Source organism: Balaenoptera ricei, chromosome 2 (genome assembly GCF_028023285.1).
Source record: "Balaenoptera ricei isolate mBalRic1 chromosome 2, mBalRic1.hap2, whole genome shotgun sequence".
NCBI lineage: Eukaryota > Metazoa > Chordata > Mammalia > Artiodactyla > Balaenopteridae > Balaenoptera > Balaenoptera ricei.
Window position 1 is genome coordinate 27,060,924 of NC_082640.1, and position 18,787 is coordinate 27,079,710.

General features: G+C 45.0%; 1 long non-coding RNA gene across 2 annotated transcripts; it reads right to left on the reverse strand.

Annotated features, from left to right (window-relative positions):
• Window positions 1-791: 791 nt before the first annotated feature.
• Window positions 792-18,017, reverse strand: LOC132359029 (uncharacterized). 2 transcript variants are annotated; one of them, XR_009500696.1, is made up of 5 exons: window positions 17,814-18,017; window positions 16,410-16,559; window positions 15,005-15,175; window positions 3,963-4,058; window positions 792-3,399 (listed from the first exon to the last, which is right to left on the reverse strand). It is a non-coding gene; the product is annotated as an uncharacterized LOC132359029 (long non-coding RNA). The 2 variants fall into 2 exon arrangements; XR_009500695.1 differs by having other exon boundaries at window positions 792-3,402.
• Window positions 18,018-18,787: the final 770 nt, after the last annotated feature.

Below are 18,787 nucleotides of genomic sequence, written 5' to 3' on the forward strand. Positions count from 1 at the left end.
TAGTTTAATAGTAGGAGCCGTTCCCTCGGAGGAATAGAATCTGGGGTGTGTGAGGAGAGGGGTCACAGGTAACCCCCCGAGGAACAGGAGGGGAGAGCTGTCATTTTCTGAGAAGAAGTTTGGAAAGTGGGGCATTTATCTTTTGACATCGTGCGCTTGAGATGCCAATTAGATAACCAGTGGAATTGTGGGTACCAAGGCGTGAGCATCTGGAGTTCAAGGGAAGGTCTGGGCTGTTGATAGAGGCTTAGAGGCTTTGGGGGAGGGGTGGGCAACCCTTAAAGCCATGGGCTGGATGGCATCACCAAGAAAAGAGTCCCCAGGCCTGAGCCGGGGATGTCAGACGTGAGAAGGAACGAGGGGTAAGAGGAAGGTGCCCAGGGAACCGGGAGGAAAAACAGGAGGGCCTGCTTCCCGGACGACAGGAAAGCATGCATCTCCAGAAGGAAGACGTGCCTGTCTGCACCCGATGCCAGTGAGGTCAGGTGAGGTGATGGGGAGCTGATCGCTGGACTGCGGACACAGGTGAAATGTGGCCTCAGCTAGAGCTGCTGGGGGAAGCCTGTCTGGGGCTTTCAAGTAGCAGGGGAGGAGTGGGAGGGGCAGTATCGCCCACGGGACCTTGAAGAACAAAGACAGACAATGGTCAGCAAAAAAATTAGTTTGAAAAACTGAAAAAGGTGAACTAAAGTGTCATAAGAACTGGTCTCTTAGATTTGGTGATTATAACAGGACTCGTGATCTTTAAGTCAGTGATTTTATTAGAAGAGGGATAAATTGTGGTGGGATAAAGAATACCTGGGAAGAAGGAAAGCAGAAATTGACAGCTCAGTCTATTTCTAGAAGTTTAGCGTCTGAAGGAAAGGAAGATTGGGAGGTGTCTCAGCATTGATCTCAAAAACACCGTTGCTTTGTATGTTATCAGATGCTTATTTTTTCATATTTTAACAGTCCTGAAAACAGAACACATCTTAACAATTGATGGCAGTTCTCAATGTTTATTGGCAGCATTTTTTTCATTTTCTGTGGCTCATAATGTAATGGTACATTTTATGATCAATATTGCTTAGAGTTCATAAAACATGGGCGTATAACGAGTGACTAAGCCAAGGAGGGGGGGCTATAAGTGGATGTGAAGATGCAAGAGAAGGAAGTGGAAGAGATGGTTTTGAATAGCCTTGTCGTTCAGTAAACATTTCTAGAGTGAGTGAGTTAAGAACATTGATGGGGCGGTGAGAGTGAATTTTAATTATACTCTGTGTCCAGGGCTGGAAGGACAGAGGTGAGACGCGTGGGGCGTGGAGGTGAGACGCGTGGGGCGTGGAGTTGAGGACCAGGCTGACCAAAGCCCTGGACACAGGATGGAGTGGCCGCCGTGCTCGGTGAGGGTGTGGGGGACACGGGGAGGGCAGAGCATGTCGTTAGCAAGGGGCCTTCCTGAGGGAGAGCAGTTCCCCAGGCCCAGGTGTGTCCTTGAGTGGCTTCTGGAAGTGAGACAGAGGTTAGGGCAGGGGGGTGCAAGCAATCCATCAGCCTGGATGTGGGTGTAGGGAGGGCGGTCCACAGGCGCAGCGGTGGAGCAGGGCAGGAACCACTGGAGGAAAACCAAGTCGGGCCCAAAGTCCTGGGGGTCTCGGAGGAGGAACCCCGAATGTGGAAGGGCGAGCGGGAGGTGGTGAGCTTTGGGGATGGGCAGGAGAGCACGTGTGGGGTGAGGCGGCCAAGGCAGGAGGGGAACCTGAGCTCAAGCCTCACCACAGCCCTGTGGAAGGATGTCCCCTCCCAGGCTGCAGTGAGAAAACAGAAGCTCAGGGAAGTCGGCACTGGAGACTTCTGTCCCCCAGGAAGTCCCCGAGTCCTGCAAGAGTCACCGCAAGTCAGCTCTGCTGTGAAACAGGTCAGAGGAGGGTGTCCTCTCAGATGGTGGCAACTTCTCAAAGGGGCCTCGTGTCCGGTCATGGTGCTCAGGCCACCACCTTCCCGGGGCTGCTGCCCCCAACCTGGAGAGCCCTCAGGATGGAGCGGTGGGCTCTCTCTTCTCTACATGCTCAGGGCTCGTGGATGGGGCTGGAGGGAGTGAAGGCAGACGCCCCCATCCCATCCTCCTCTGCCCGGACCCCTCCCTGCCTGACCCTCATTAGCTGGACCTTCCTCTGCAGGGCAGACACCCGCTGTTAGCATCTCCCCTGAGAGCCCAAGGCCCCCAGGCAAGGGAACCAGAGTTGGGCCAGCGTCCCAGAAGCAGGAAGCTGAATATTCGGGGGTCCTTGGTCTACTTAAAACACCCAGTGGCTTTAATACTGAACACAGGAAAGTGCTAGCAATGCCCCAGCATATGAGAATCTTCTGCGCTGTGGCCATTTCTGTCTCAGTGATGAAAAGATGGTACAAACCACTGTGGATGTATCATGTCAGGAGCAGTGTGTAAGCTTCCTCACAATCCCAAGGTGTTCTGCTCTCTCTCAGAGTCAGTGTTCCCCGTGCGTCACCACTTGACTGTGGCATCTTCCTTGTTACCCCGTGGGTGTACTTCTACCTCCTCAACCAACCCCTGAACTAACTGTTCTGAGTCTTTTCATTTGTCCTGGGTTCAGGGACCCGGAAAGAGAAACGGTCCAATAAAGTTCATGTAGACAGTAAACTGCAGAATTTGAACTTGAACCTGGATCCTTCTCAATCCGAAGCCCGTGGACTTTTGACCCAACGATATTGCCTCTCATGAATCACGGTCCAGTATTTCTCAGCCAGGTTCCAGAGCTCAATCCAGTTATATGAACACAGACCGTCAAGCCACCAAAGGAATTAGGAAGAAAACCGTTCCTGTGTTCCTGCAAGCTGGAATACAGGATGCAACCATTGACGCCTCCAAAGGTCAAATTAGCAGGGATGTTAAGTAGTAAAATGATCATCCTGTTCTCTTTCAGCTGAAAACTGTTCTTATTTATAATTCATCAGCACCAGCCAAAGTCACACTCATGTCTAATGTTTATCCAAGCATCACACTCAAATGTAAGCATTTCAGTTAAAGATCTACAAATGCAGGCTCTGCGTGCTTCTGTTTTCCTGCTTATAATTTCTACATTTTGTGAAATAAGCTAAGGCATATTCATACGTAACTAAAACTATGAACATGAGACAGGTCCACTGTGATTGCCACAGTCCCCACGGTGCACTCGGCCTCCTGCACACAGAACACGCGCCCTATTCACAGGCTGCCACATTACACTCTCCCCCTGAATTTGCTAAACGTGCGTGGACGGCGGGGAGCAGATTCACCCTCAAGGAGGCGGAGGAGCTGGGCCCACAGGAGACAGTGTGACTGTGAGCAGGGACGGGGCTGATGCGTCCCGTCCGGAGAGAAGATGCTCCATGAGCCCCTGGACGTCGCAGGACCGAAAGCTGCTGCCATGAGAGGAGAGGAGAGAGAGGGAGGAGGAGAATTATCTTGTGAAGGTGTAACACACATCTAACATTTGTCATCATCTTACAGAGCGTGAGGTGCTCAAATCACCCAGTGTCGGTGCTGGGAGAAAACCAGGTCATGAATTTCCAGGCTTTTATAGCCACACACCCTGAGTCCTTCTCAAGTCAAAATAAAGCTATTTCCCCATAGAAAATGGGCCATTACGGAAGGCAGAGCCTCTTGTTTATCCTTCACCGAGGACTTACCCAGGAGAGATGTTTCTGAGGCAGAAAGAGACTCCCTTTCAAGTTTCTTCTCCCAGACTTAATAACTACACCCGGAAGCCTTGCAGACGCTTTGGGATGGAGCATGGCCGGAATCTACGCAGCCAGTGGAGACAGACATGGAATATCCAAGAAGAATGACCCTCTTGTCCCCTTCAGACTCTTGTTCCATTAAAAGGAATATCTGAAAATGGTATATCTACTTGTCTTTTAAAATAGGTTTTCAAATTAATATATGTATTACATATTTAAAATGTTTAAGGAAAAGGACTCACTTTTTCCTAACTCAGAAGTAACGATTGCTCCCAGAGATGATAAGGGGGTAAAAGAATCCACAGTCTGCAGTCTGCCTTCCAGTTTCAGCCAAATCCCTGGAGGACAAAGAAAACAGATAAAAACAGCTGATGGGCCCCCCAGCTACTGGCGTGTTTTATCATGTGATGGCGGCTAGCACATGCTCCAGACAGAAACAAACATTATTCCGTAGCTCTTAGCCACCGGTGTCCTGTGATCAGATGATAGCTCTTTCAAGTAAAATGTCTCTATTTAAAAATTCTTTACTCTTCATTCTTTTCTTTAAGTCATACACACCCAGAATTATATGTACATATATGAAAGGCCCATTGAAAGTGTTTGGTTTGTACCAGGAACAGGTTCCTCAAACCTATGAATGCTGTGTCTGCCTTCTGATAACTCATACACGACAAGCCCTGGAGAAGGAGCCTCTGTGCTCCAGGCGGGGAAGCTGGTGGAGACCCTACAGGTGCAGACCTGCCCTCCAGTCCTCAGGCCCTTGAGCTGCCTTCTGGCACCATCCCGTCCTCCAAACTAACTTCCCAACCACTCCCTCTTGCTTTGCAAATCCCTCACAGTTTGCATTCCCTTAGTCAGTTGTTCTCAGATTTAATTCTCTCCCAACAAGTGAGGGGAATAAGGTCACCCTCCTAGTGACCCTACGGGAGCCTCTCCCTTTGGGGTGTGGGAGGAGCCCCTTCTCCACCCCGCTCACGTCCCTGCCGCAGTCAGAATCTTCCTGTCCCAGAAGGGAGCAGCCCAGGCGCACACCTGATTTAAAATGCAAGTTTCACTATTATTCAGGGACCGGAGGCCAACAGATCAGGAGACAACTGCCCTTGAGAAGGTATCCTGTCCCTCAGACTTCTCAAGAGGAGGGGGCACGTGGGACCAGGTGGGGAAACAGGGGGGCCAGTTAGAAGAGAGAGGGAGGGGAATACTTGGGTAGGAGGCTTTATCACAGTTTTTGCAGGAGGCCGGCTGGGCAGACTTAGTAGGATTGTTTGGTTTAAGTAGCTCCAGCAGCTCTGGGGCACAGGGGCCACCCTGGGTGCCTGGTACCCGCCCCGGGTGACCCGGGCAGGCGGACAGCAGCCCTGAGTGTGAGCGCCCCCTAGAGGAGGGGGTTGGAGGGGGCTCCCAATGGGTTGGCTTGCATATGAAAGATACCCTCTGCTGAAAGGGGGATTTTCGCTACCTTTAGGAATTCACCACCTCTTCTCAATACTCTGTAATGACCTATATGGGAAAAGAATCTAAAAAAGAGTGGATACATGAATATGTATAACTGATACACTTTGCTGTGCAGCAGAAACCAACACAGCATTGTAAATCAACTCTACGCCAATAAAAATTTTTTTAAAAAAAAGAAAGAATTCACCAGACTGGGAGGGGCAGTCTCTCCCAGGTCAACGTGGGCCCAAGATGTCAAGATGCCAGAAAATACAGAAAACACAAAAACATGTTTCACATAAGGATTCATGCCTCTGAGTCAACCATCCCCCCCCCCCCCAGCCCCAACCATGACCACAGGCAAGGAGAATCACTCTGCTTGGTGCTAGGGATTCAGAGAGAAATAAAGACGCTTTAACATGCATTAAGCCAGAGGGTCTCAAATTTTATCGTGCGTGTAAATCACTAAGCCATCTTGTTAAAAAGATTTCTGATTTAGTAGGAGGGGTGGGGTCTGAGCATCTGCATTTCTAATCAGCCCCCAGGTAATGCCAGGGCTGCTGGTTCATGGCCCATACAAGTAGGAGGGCATTCAACTCGAATTATGTGTCCAATTTTTTCAGGCATGTTCACTTGTTAACTAAAGGCTGGGAATATTACTTAATGTGTAAAAAAGAGCTTTAGCCTAAGACTTGTTTGCACTAAAGCAATTACAGTTAAGGCTTTTTTCCTGTACAAGCCACTTTCTATTCCCCGAGTAAAATGTGATCTCACCATAGGGCTCATCCGATGAGAGCTGGCCCAGGGACCTTATTAATTCTCAAGACAAAAGGTGCCAGTCAGCCACTTGACACTCAGGAGTTCCTAGGCTCTGGGACAGGGAGGAAGCAGGTCTGTGGGGTGGACAGATCTGAAGGCAGTTTTAGAGACTGTATCTGTTCTGGCATTAAAACCAGGAATGTAATCAACCCTGGGGTGGACACAGCAAAAGTTGAAACTCCTGCGTATTTTGCAACCATCCCAATAACCCCAACCAGACGCGACCTAAGGTTAGTCATGGATGCAAAGACAAAGGTAAATTTAGGGATACATTCACCAGGAAGGGCTCAAGGAAGAGAGGAAATGAGAATGGAATTGGTGGGGGGAGACAGTCACAACTAATGAATTAATGTAGATTTGGGGTGAGAATGAGTTAGCATTTGGACAAAGACTAAATCTTTTGAAAAGGAAAGCCATGTATTCCCAACAAGAAAAATAAAACAAAGTAGACAAAGTGGCCCATGGAGCACGGAGTTCAGTTCAACGATAAGCAATCACCTCCAGCCCTCTCTCCTGGTCAAAGGAACGACCTCTTTCATATCCAGATAACAGACTTCAGGGTTCTGGGGATGAGAGGAACTTTTCCTGGTAGGAAAATAGCACAGCTCAAAATCCTTTGAAAAATATACACATGATTTTTAAAACACTTCAGAAAAACAAAATTACAACAAAATCCTCAGTGACCAAAGAGAGACATTTCTCCTTTTGTCATTATAAGCAGAATGGCTATTTGCAGAGAAAGAGTCACATATCTTCCTCGAAATCTTCAGGAGCCTGTCTCTCCCTGCAAACACGTACCCGAAGTCACAGTACGAACCTGTAGTTCAGGCCATGACACTTTCTCAGGTGAGAACAGAGCCCAGCCCGCAGCAGCGGCCGCCTGGGCGAGCCCGTCCTTCGGGACGCACCCCACCCCATACCCGGCCCTTCCCCCCTACTTCCATCGTGTCACCTCCTCCCTGGAAGGCTAGGGGGGCGTCTAGACTTGGCCATCTCGGTGCAGGCAGGGTTACTTTACGCATGCCCAGGGAGACACTCCAGGTGAATGTTCTGGAATGAACTCACCTGCCCTTCGACAGGGTAGGCTATCTGCCTTGATGCTCAGTGATTCTCTGTTTGGTCTTGAAACTCGTGGTCTGTGACCCAGCTGGTTTGTCCCATCTTGGATGGGAGGGGGCAGCACCATTAGGGTGACGTCCAGCTCCCCTGCTGGGCCTGTGTAAGACAGCGTGTGGAGTGTCTGTGTGAGCGGACACCTGTGTCAACACACCATATGCCTCCTTTATCAAATATTTGTATCACCTCGCACACAGCACATTCTTCTTTCTGCACAAAATGAACTCCTTCCACCACTAACCAAAATCATTCCCACCCATCATTCAAGACTCTGTTTAAATGTCCCTTCCTTAATGAGTGTACTCAGGACACTCAAATCAAAGGCGGACTTTTTGGTAAAGGTTCTCATTGCACCCGTCCTTGTCCTTCGCAGAGTTTAACACACTTTTCAATAATATATCCTCGTGGGTTTTTACTTGTCTAATACCTGTCCTCTGCTAGTCCATAAACTCCCTGAGGACGGGACCGTATCTGTTTTTCTTGTTATATACCTAACACACACCACAGTGCTTAACACCTAGAAGCCAGGTAAGAAATACATGTTGGAAGAATTCGTGAGGAGTGAGTGAATGAGTAAATCATGATGATTCCACACAGCCTAGAAAATACTGTCCTGGTGATTGCTGTCATAGCTTTTATCATCACTATTCTGGGGTTCAGTTTTTATTAATAACTTACAAATGCTATTCTCTGAATCAGACAGCAAACAGCACCTCTTATTATTTATCTGTGACATTTCTCAACTGAAGGGATCAGTTCGCCTGGTGCCAAGTTAATTTCTGGGTTGTACATGACAGTTTTCTAGATAGATGCAGGGACAGACACATTCTGTATTCCGTTAAGTTTCAGCTAAGAATACTTTCAGTCTCTAGTCAGTTTGATATCCCCAGCTCTGCTGCATGCTAAGAACCGTGTTTCAGATGAGGCTCAAAGTAAGTCACAAATATGCATCAGCTTCCAACTCCGCAGCCTTGGGCCTGGGTAGGATGAGCCTTTACATCACCCCAGAGCCCCTGCATCCAGTCCCACAGCCCCTCTCTCCCCAACCTCCCTCACCCACGGTCTGTCCTTTCTGCTGGTCAGTCCTGCATAACACAAACAGAGCAAAATTGTGGCGCCAGGAGAGAAGATACAATGGCTGCACAGAAGAAGTGAACAGAAATACGAAACAATGCAAGCGAGACAGACCCCACTGGCTGGCACCCAGAGACTAGTCCGGAATCTCGAGGGTTGGTCAGCTTTTCAGATGGGGATGAAGATGGCAACCAGAATGTCATTTCCCCTCTTCCCAAATCACCAGGTCTCTGCTCACTTGGGGCTGGTCAGAAGAGTGGAATCTCGCCTGGGTGATCCGGGGCAGCTTTAGAGCACTTTAAGACCAGGGCCACAGGACTAATGCTGGCCGTCAACAAGCAGGCTGTTGACTGCTTCTGGGGGATGTCTCACTTCACGACCTCCCTTTCTCATCCAAGGGCACTCGTTGCTGTTGGCCTGGCTCTAAAGCTGTGGTTCTCAACCTTGGCTGCCCTTCAGAATCACCTGAAGAAATTTGGAAACTTCCAGAAGGAAAAATCCAAGAGGAATACCCAGACCCATTAAATCAGGGTCCCCTCGGTCCCCGAGATGAATAGATGCAACCATGGCTGAAACCTACCGGAAAGTGTCCCATCAGACTCAGGATGCAAGAGGCAACAAGAACCACCTATAACGCTACTTTTAAAAGCGTTTTATCTAGGGGAAAATAAAGCATACCTTCAATTCCACTCTTTTCCTCTTAGAATAAATTTTGCTTTATTGGAGCAAATGTAGCATCAACTGTTTCACTCTACATGGAAATTTTCAGTTTTCCTGTTCAGCTTTACAGCACCTCTATTCCTACAGCTATAATTTTATATGATGCCTTGCTGGCATTTGTAGAGTAAAACATTATACGCAGTTTCTAGTGCCAAAAGGTGTAGAAAGTTTTGTAAAACTCTGGAAGGGGAGAGAGCAGTAGGTTTCTCTTAAGGTCATAAAATTTTTATTTGATTTTTTCCTTCCTTTATACTGGTTGCTGTTACTTTAAAAGTCTTCTGGCATTTAACCGGCAATAAACAGGGCAAACCAAACTGTTCCTTCCTTTAGATTGTGCAATTTTTATTGCTCTGGTTTAGAGCCACCAAATATGTCTTTTCGAAAAATGCTTGTTTAACCACCTTCTGTTTGTAAAGCAGTAAGGCTATTAGCTGACAGACCTCCGGGGTGAAGTAGTGTTTTCTGTGTGCCTCAAGGTTTTCAAAGATACTTAGAAACAATCTGAAGTTAAGTGACATTGATGATGCTAGTTCCTTAGCCAGACAATTGCATGTAACTGAATCAAAGATGGCTGAGCTCCTTTTGAACCCAATTGTCACGCCCAGACGTTTAAAGCAAATGGAAAAGTCAGCACCATCACGGCTGTAACCGAAGGAATCAGCGTGGAATTACCTGTTTACACGATAATTCAGAAGCCAGTGACCAGAGTAAATGTTTCCACACTAAATCAGGGAACATATTTTGGATCCCATGGGCAGCGCTGAACGGGGAGGATGAGTTTTATTTTAGCTGACATTATGCCATGCTTCAGGTTTTCACATCCTTTCGCTACATCTCCACATAGGCCTAAAAATCTTCACGGTAACGAGTCAGGACCAAGGGGGGAGTTGCCTTCCAGAATATTCTTCAGGCAGGAAAAAATAAAGTAGGATTTCAGAGCAGTAACTTTTTAAACATTTAAAGACAAAATTGGAAGAATTTGGAGGATTCTTATTCTTCTCTGGACACATACATTTTTTTGCAATACCTTTCGCCTCCAAGGCAAATAGAGCAATAAGCTCTACCATCAAATAGCTCTTTGTTTATTTGTTTTTCATCATTGCCTTCGTTATTTATTTATTTTTTGTAGTCATGGCCACAACCTGAAATGAAAAGGTTACTATTTCCTATTTGGAAATAGCTTCCAGATACCCACCCCCGCTCCAGTTACCCTTCCTCCAGAGTTTCCTATCTCCTGTCTATTATTACACAATGCAGTTAGAATTGTTTTTCTCCAATATTGCTTTATCATGTTGCCACCTTCATCAAGAAAACTGTAATAATAACAATAATAGTCTTTAATTTTATGGCACATTTCCTTCCTACTAGATACTTTGCTAAGTACATTATCCATGCTGTTTATTTAGTACCACATTAGGAAGCTTTTATTATTTTATTGTACCATTTTACCATTAATAATCATAGACAGCTAAAGTAACAGCCAAATATCACATATCTAGAAAGTAGAACCCAGCTCTCCTGTCTAAAAGACCTCCTAATATAATGTTGAAAGCTGTCAATTTCTCCCTGTAGCTTTGACAATGTTTCCTCTTAATACTTTATTAGGTGCACCTAAGCTTAGTTATATTTTCCTTGGGAAATTGAAACATTTATGTTGTATAATGACCCTCTTTACCTTTAGTAATGCTTTCTGCCTTCAAGTTTCTTCTGCTTGATAAAATAGTATTAAACCTATTAAGTATCTGTCTGTTGCATGTGTGTCTGTGTGTGTGTGTGTGTGTGTGTGTGTGGACTTAAAGTAAATGCAAAAAAATAGTATACACACATATATGCATGTATATATGTATATACATATATATACAAATATGTACGTGTATATATATATATATATATATATATAGACATATTTAGAAGTTTATATATACATGCATCAGTTTACAAGATGAAAAATTTTCAGTGCCCAAAGTTTCTAAATTCTCATCATTTGGATGTGTCTCTGGTAAATAACAATTAGCTAGGTGTTTCTAAATGCAGTTAAAATACCTACACTTTAACCAGAATGTTTGGTCCATTTGCATTGACTGTTGCAGTGGGGAGTGCTAGTTGGTGCCCTCAGCATCCCTTCTCCACTTCCTCTTTAGACCCGTGGTACCCTCTCTCATCCCTGCATGGAGCTGACTATCCCCAGGCTTCCTTGCAGCTGAGTGTGACTGAGCCCAGGGAAAGAGGGTGTGGGCAAAGGAAAGCGGGCAAAGAGCTGGGTCACAGCCTCAAAAAAGGAAGCCTTGGTCTCCACTGCATCCCCTGTCCTTGGTGACTCCAAAATCCTGACAGCTGAGGGGGCACCTTGGAGCCAGGGATGCCGCCAAGAAGAGAGGAGGACAGAGCTGCCACCAGCACTGCCCCGGCCCCCAGGACTGTTAGGACAGAGAGAGATGCCCTTCTGTGCCCTGTAGAGAACAGGCTCATCCGGTATGTTCCATTTACTGGTACATGTGAGCTTAACTTACCCTCTGATTTTGTGCTGTTCTATTTTTACCACTTGCACTATACCAGTTTATTTTGTTTGCTTTTCCTCTTTCTTGAATTCTTCTGAATTTATTGAGGTTTTTTTCTCACTCCATTTAAAAAATTTCTATCAAGTTTAATTTCTATCATTTTAGTGTTATTAAATGGTTTTCATAAAGAAGTCAAAGTGTGATCAGTATCTTTTCTTTCCTCCAGTACAATACCAAGGTTGAGCAACAATGAATGTCTGTAATCTTTTTGTCCAGTATTTTAAGCTAAACTTTTAAAATTCTGTGAGTCAAAATTTTCCTTTATTTAGGTTCTGTTGGCAAATGCTCTCAGTTTTTGTCTCTATTTTACACTTATTCTTGAAAAATAGTTTTAGTGAGGATACAATTAGGCTGATTATTATTATTATTATTTTGCTGCAAATATAAAATAATTTCAGCTGTTTCTGATTTCCATTGTTGCAGCTGAGAGTAGCTCTGGGTCTTATTGTCATTCCTTTGAAGAGACCCTGACTTTTCTTGCTAAGAGCCTTCAGTAACTTCCTTCTTTGAAATTTCATTTTGAGCGGTCCAGCTGTGGAATTTTTTTACTCTATCCTGCCTGACATTGAACTTTTGAACTTGAGGTTTGGTGTCTTTCAGCAAATCTGGGAAATCCTCACACATTCACTCCTCAAAGTCTCTCTTCTCTTCTAGAATTCTGATGGATGAATTTTAAGATGCCTCATGTTCTTCATTAGGTCTCTTGAATTTTCTTTGCCCTGTTCCATTTTTTTCTATCACTACAATTTGTAATACTGTATCACATTTATTTTCCAATTCACTCATTGCCTCTTCAGCTGTGCAATTCACAGTTAAGATAGAATTAAACTGATTTTTTAAAATTTTAGCTCTTTATTTCTCATTTCTCAACATTCTATTTTTTCTCCTTAACGTGCTAGTCTATTTTTAAGGGTCCTTATTATTCGCTTACATTTTTAGTCACCTTCTATATTTAACTATATTAAATATATATGTAATTTTTATTTATACACATATAATTCCATAGATTTAGATTAGATTAGTTTAGATTTGCTATAGTGTCTGGTGATTCAAATCTTTCAATTGGGTGTGAAGCAAATACAAATCTGAGGCTCTTTCCCACAGAAGACTTTCCCAAGTTTTCAACTGGCCAATCTCTAGGCAAGTGTCCATAGGGCCTTGTTAGGTCCCAGTAATGTCATGACCATCTGAGGATGAGAAGGGGCATCTGGTGGGATCCCCAGGTGGCCTCTTCCCTCTGGTGGTCTGTTGATCCTTGCTGGGCGCCCTGCATGGACTTGCCACCTGGTGCGTCCGTGTGCAATCCTCTCCACGGTTTCTGGACAGCTTCCCTCCTGAGCACATCCAGCTCATGTTGCCCCTGTTTTAACTCTGCGTTTTGGGGTCATCTTGTGCTCTTTTCATGAAGGGTTCACCTTGATGAGTTGGCAAGAGGTAGACCTCACTTTTAATCCCAGCTCCATCATTAGGTAACCACACATCCTGCATTTCCAGCCTCACTGTAAATGGGGGTGTAGCTGTGGGCCTTCTGATTCCAGGGAGGAAGATGAGATCATATTTGTGTGCATCTGTGTGTGTTTGTGTGTGTACACGTGCGTGGAGTATTTCTTTCAAGGGTGGGGGAAAGCTCATGAATAGCAGGAAGCACTTTTTTTCCTGCATCTGTCAATGTTTTCCGTGTCCTTGGAGATGCAGTAAATATCTGTTTCTCACCGTAAATGCTCTGGTGTGGAGCTCCTGTGGAGCTAATCCACGCTTCCATCTCGGCATGGCCTAGGGGACCCAGGGACCACAGAGCCCTCATCCCAGCCTCGCCTGCCTCCCCTGATATGTGTGGCCTTACACCTGCTCAGTGCCCACTGTCGTAAGGGTAACACGTCTTCTTTTTAATATGTTCACGGGTATATTCGGAAAGACACTTTCTGCGAGCATGTTTCCAACGGAGCAGAAAAACAGAGAAATCAGTCAATCATTCCTCGTAAGGAAAGACTGTTCAGTTTGAAGGTATCTTTAATAACCAGACAATTAACTGTGATGCATGCTCAACTGCCAATAGGAGAGGAAAAAAAAAGCAAACAACCCAGCAACCCCTGTTTCATTTGCGTTTGTTTTTGACAGTTTATGAATAAAGAGGTTAAGTTCTGTCCAATACTCATGAAGGTCAGAGAATACATTTTTTCTTCTTTTTAAATGTATACATGTATATATATTTATCCATAATTATACATATAGTTACCATCCCATGTTTTTGATTACGAAGGATAATTTGTGGTTAGACCAGATGGCCAGATCAAATCCCGGCTGCAGGGGTCACTAGTTTGATGAACTTGGCAAATTGCTCCAATTCGCTTTGCTTCATTTATAGGTGGGATCACAGTGATGCCCACCTCAGGAGGTTTCATGAAAATTCGATTGGAAATGTCCATGAAACTTTCTCTGGAGGCAGGCATTTAGGAACCGCAGCCACACTAGTGGCAACAGAAGAATAATTCTTTGGTTAAAAATATTAAATCGCTTTTTTAAAAAGCTATAAACACGTGAAACCACTGGCAATTCCACAATGGGGAATGGTTCCTGTCTAACTGCACCCCTGGCTTCTCACCATCCCCACACCTCCGTCTCTGGTCCCCTCTGTGTGTGGTTTTGCTACAGAAATGGGACTGACTACCTGCGATCTATTGCTTCCTTTCATCAAGCAGCGCTGTGCTCTGTATGTTGCTGTATGTCCGTAAATACAGATCTGGATTAGCTGGTCATTTGTGGGCGCCTGATAGCTTACTGCATACAGGTAACAGGATTTATCTGACCAGTCTCCTACTGACAGCCCTTAATGGCTTTTATTTCCTTTTTGTTTTTTCTGTAATGACCATCCCTACTTTTCAGTTTTTGTGGACTTGACCTCTTATAGGACGAATTCCAGGAAGCTGAACTGAGCAATCAAAGGATCCACCTTGCTAAGATTTTGTGTCTGGGCTGCCGAATTCCCCTCCAAAATCTATCGTGACAATTTACAGCTCCACAAACAACTCATGAGGGCGTCCACTTCCCCGTAGATTTTCAATCTTTGCCGATTTATTAGCCAAAAATTATCTTTTCATTGCGGTAATTCATTTAGTTTTTATTGCTAGTATAAGAGGGTCCAGTGAGGTTACATTCATAGAATTGTATCATCAGGTGCTGTAGAAAGTGGGAGACAGCAAACCACCGTGACATACTAAGTGGACTCCACGTTCCCTGATCACAAGTAGCATTTCTGCAAGAGGCAAGCCCTGAGAAGTCTCCTTGGACCCAGGATTCAAAGGGAAGACAACACACTCACGGTGGAAGAGGCCATGGGTGGGGCGGTGAATGGATTGTGACACGGGGAGGGCTGGTGCCCGCAGAGGGTATGGACGAAGCTGGAACAGCCTTCGGGGCAACCGCCACAGAGTCCCTCTTTAGTGTCGAGCAATGATTGTGAACCGTGAGGGCTACACACTTGAGGGCAGTGGTCCAGCGCCCAGACCAGGAAAGGAACTCCCACCCCACAAACAAATCCGTCAACAGAGCACAACCTGACTCACCCGTCATCGCCGTTCTCCTTCTCTTTGCCTCATGTTTGGAAGCAGAACGGATGCCCTTTGGACCATGTAAGCCCCAGGATCTCTGGATAATTGAAAGGATGTCTCAAGAGGGTGGCAATCCTTTGCCATAGACTCTGTGCATGCGGGCATGTCGACATTGTCATCAATTTGCTGGGAAAGAAAGAAAAACCAAGCTGGTGAAGCGTAACTAGTGTCATTGAAAGAAAATTTCACATGATTACCGGCCTTGTGGAATTCTTGCTTTGAGAATGTCCTATTTATAGCCTCCACCCATTTTTCCTGGGCTGTTTCTCTGGTTCTCGAGATGGGAAAGAGCTGTTTATACGTTGCTGATGTTAACTGTTGTCGTGAATATTGGAAACATCAGTGAAGGGAAAGAACTAGAGGGAGGGAAATGGAAATGCAAAGTGAAGCAACTTCTGGTTTTTAAGACTTTTTTGTTTACTTCCATACTCACCAATACATTTTTAAATCAATTAAACGATAAAAACATTATAACATGTTTAGAAACCTTTTAAAGCATTAATAGATCCCTAAGGGAGCCTAGTAACCCCCAACTTCTTTTGGGCTTAGAAGCTCCAGAATGTGAGCTAGAAGTTGGTGGGACGGACCAGGGGACAGGACTCAGTTGTTCCACAGGAGACCCAGCAAAGGAAGGGCTTCTGAGCAAGGAGAATGCCTGTGGTCAGATTATTCTTTTTTTATTGGAATATAGCTGATGTACCATATTATATAAGTTTCGGGTGTACAACATAGTGATTCACAATTTTTAAAGACTGTAGTCCATGTATAGTAATTATCAAATATTGGCTGCATTACCTGTGCTGTACAAAATATCCTTGTAGTTTATTTATTTTATACATAGTAGTTTGTACCTCTTACTCCCCTACCCCTATCTTGCCCCTTCCCCCTTCCCTCTCCCCGCTGGTAACCCCTAGTTTGTTCTCTATATCTGTGAGTCTGCTTCTGTTTTGTTATATTCACTAGTTTGCTGTACTTTTTAGATTCCACATGTAAGTGATATCATACAGTATTTGTCTTATCTCTGTCTGACGTATTTCACTTAGCATAATGCCCTCCAAGTCCATCCATGTTGCTGCAAATGGCAAAATTTCATTCTTTTTTATGACTAATATTCCATTGTATATATACACCACATCTTCTTAACTATTCGTCTGTTGATAAACCCTTAGGTTGCTTCCATTTCTTGGCTACTGTTGAACAGTCTAGCAATCTGATCCACACTCACAGTTGGAATTAAGACCAGCAAGGACTGTATCATTCAGAAAACAAGTTTACCTATTTTTGACAAAAAGTAAACCTTGAAACCACATTTCTAAGAAGAGTCAAAAGTCTGATTTCAAATGGCAGCATGAATACTTACTGGTCAGAAGCCTTGAGCGCCCTTGATCCTCTTTCAGTGCCGAGCAAACATGCACTGAACACCAGCTTTGTGCCAGGATGTAGTGTGGGCACCAGTGTTTTTAAAGATGCGAATGAAACAAACAATCTCCTTCAAGAAGCAGCCAGAACTCTGTAAAGGGATGCAGATGTATAAACAGAAAAGTGTAATTCAGCATCAGGTAGAAGCATGTAACGACAAAGACAGTTCAGCGGAGTGGTTAAGATCAGAGGCGCTGAAGAATAGCCAGGTTCCAGTTATTAGCTGTGTGACTTTGGGCAAGTTGCTTACGTTCTCTGTGCTTCACTGCTTCATCTGTAAAATGGAGATAATAATAGACCCTACCTCCCAGGTCTGACTGAGGATGAAATTAGTTGATACATACGAGCAAGCAGAACAGAGCCTGGAACATAATGAGTCCTCAGGAAGTGTTAGCGGTTTTATGTTCATAAACAGCTCCCAACCTCAGCCTCCTCATCTGTGACATGAGAATTATGATCACAGCCCACCTTCAAAGGATGACCATGGCCAGGTGGGGATACGCAAAGGCTCGAAGCATCGTCAAGACTGCTCAAAGGCAAAGTGTTACTTGAATAATAAAGTTCCCCACCAAGGATCATCACCACAGAAAAATAAGGTGTGAGTTTGTGAATTACATCACAAAGACCACCTGCCTTAACTTTTCACAGTGTTGCACTTTGTGCTTTTACAAGTGTTCACTGGTGATGAGGCCAAAATTGCCGTGTGATGGCCGGCCCGCACTGCTTCCCATGTCACAGGTTTTGTTAAACAGAAGCAAGTAACAAATACAAATCCAGCGCACACACGACGCACAACAAAACCCTTTCACCTTCCTAAAGATATGGGATCCCGGGAACACACGTGCCTCTGCCCGGCAGCCGATGAACCATGTGTGTCCAGCATCGAAGGATTAGGACCACGGTAATGGATTTTCCCCGTCACAGAGTCAGGCCCAAAACAAAGTCCTCACCACCAAATGGAGGATTAGCATGGACGGAGCGGCAGAACTAAACCTGCTGACTTCGTCAACTGCCTCCATCATTTGCCGGACTCACCAGCCAGCTCAGCTGATTGGGCGGAGAAGTCCCATCTGGTGCCTAAAATCTACCCACCCTGACAAACGACCCCTGAGAACACTTGATCAAATTAAAGGATACAGCCCATCTTTCCTCATTCACAGGCTTCCCCTTCCAGGCCCCTTTTCTCTGTCTTTCCTATTCTGAATCACCTGGGAAAACCTCTGAGGATGCACTTCCAGCTTGAATGCGTGGGCTGTTCACTTCTAAAGCCACCCTAATGCTTTTCAGTAAACCTTTAAAAAATAGCAGACGATAGATGAGGGCATAGTGAACACACAGCGCTTACCTGGCCCCATCAAAGATGCTCTGACTCTGTGAAAACAGGATTTTAGTTAATGTTGCTCTGTTAATACCACTTCGAATGGTACTAATCACTAGAAAATAAAGTAAGATTTCTGTCACGTTAAATTCTAATCATTAGATCCTGGCATCTGAAAATAAGAGAAGAGAGAATATTTTTCCTCTTTGCTGTGAATGACAAGCCACGAGTTGTCCCTCTGATTGACTAACAGCTGTTTAATAAATCACATGATGAGATAAAGCTCATCTTTCCACCTAACTTGGCAGCTCACGTCTATCCCTAAATGCCCTGCTCTCGTGATGCCATATCCTATTATTGGCATAGCCACGAAATTCCTAAACAAGTCTGTAAAACTGATGTTTCTTTTTTTCTCTCCCAGTTATTGAATTTGGAATGTTTCAGGTTACTAAGAACATCAGGCAAGGAATGATTAGGTATCATTTCTAAGTGTCACACCAAATGCTTAAGGAATACCTCTTTTTTGTTGGTTTGGTTTGGTTTGGTCATTTTTTTTCCACGTCTATAAGTGATACTGAAGACACGAAATACCGTGGTGTCTGTCTTCCAAGAGCTTCTCATTGAATGAGCACAGTGGGATCAACATTCTGGAACAATTGGAGCAGGGGAGACAATGAAGTGCTGCGTGATGGTGGGTTTCAGGATGAAGAACATCCCTAAGAGCTGGCGTGATCAGGGAGAGCTTCCTGGGGAGGTGTTCCCACCGGCCAGACACCCCCTGGATGAGAAGAGGAGAGGGACGGTGAGTTGCCGACAGGATCACCATGGGCAAAGTCAGGCGAGTGCCACGGTCCGTCCCTGGAGGCCCCCGAGAGGCAGGTGAAGGGGGGAATCTGGTGCATTGTGATACACGGGGTGATTGAAAATGTTTGAGCAAGGAGACAGATGAAAGTAACTTTTTTTAAATAAATTTATTTATTGATTTTGGCTGAGCTGGGTAT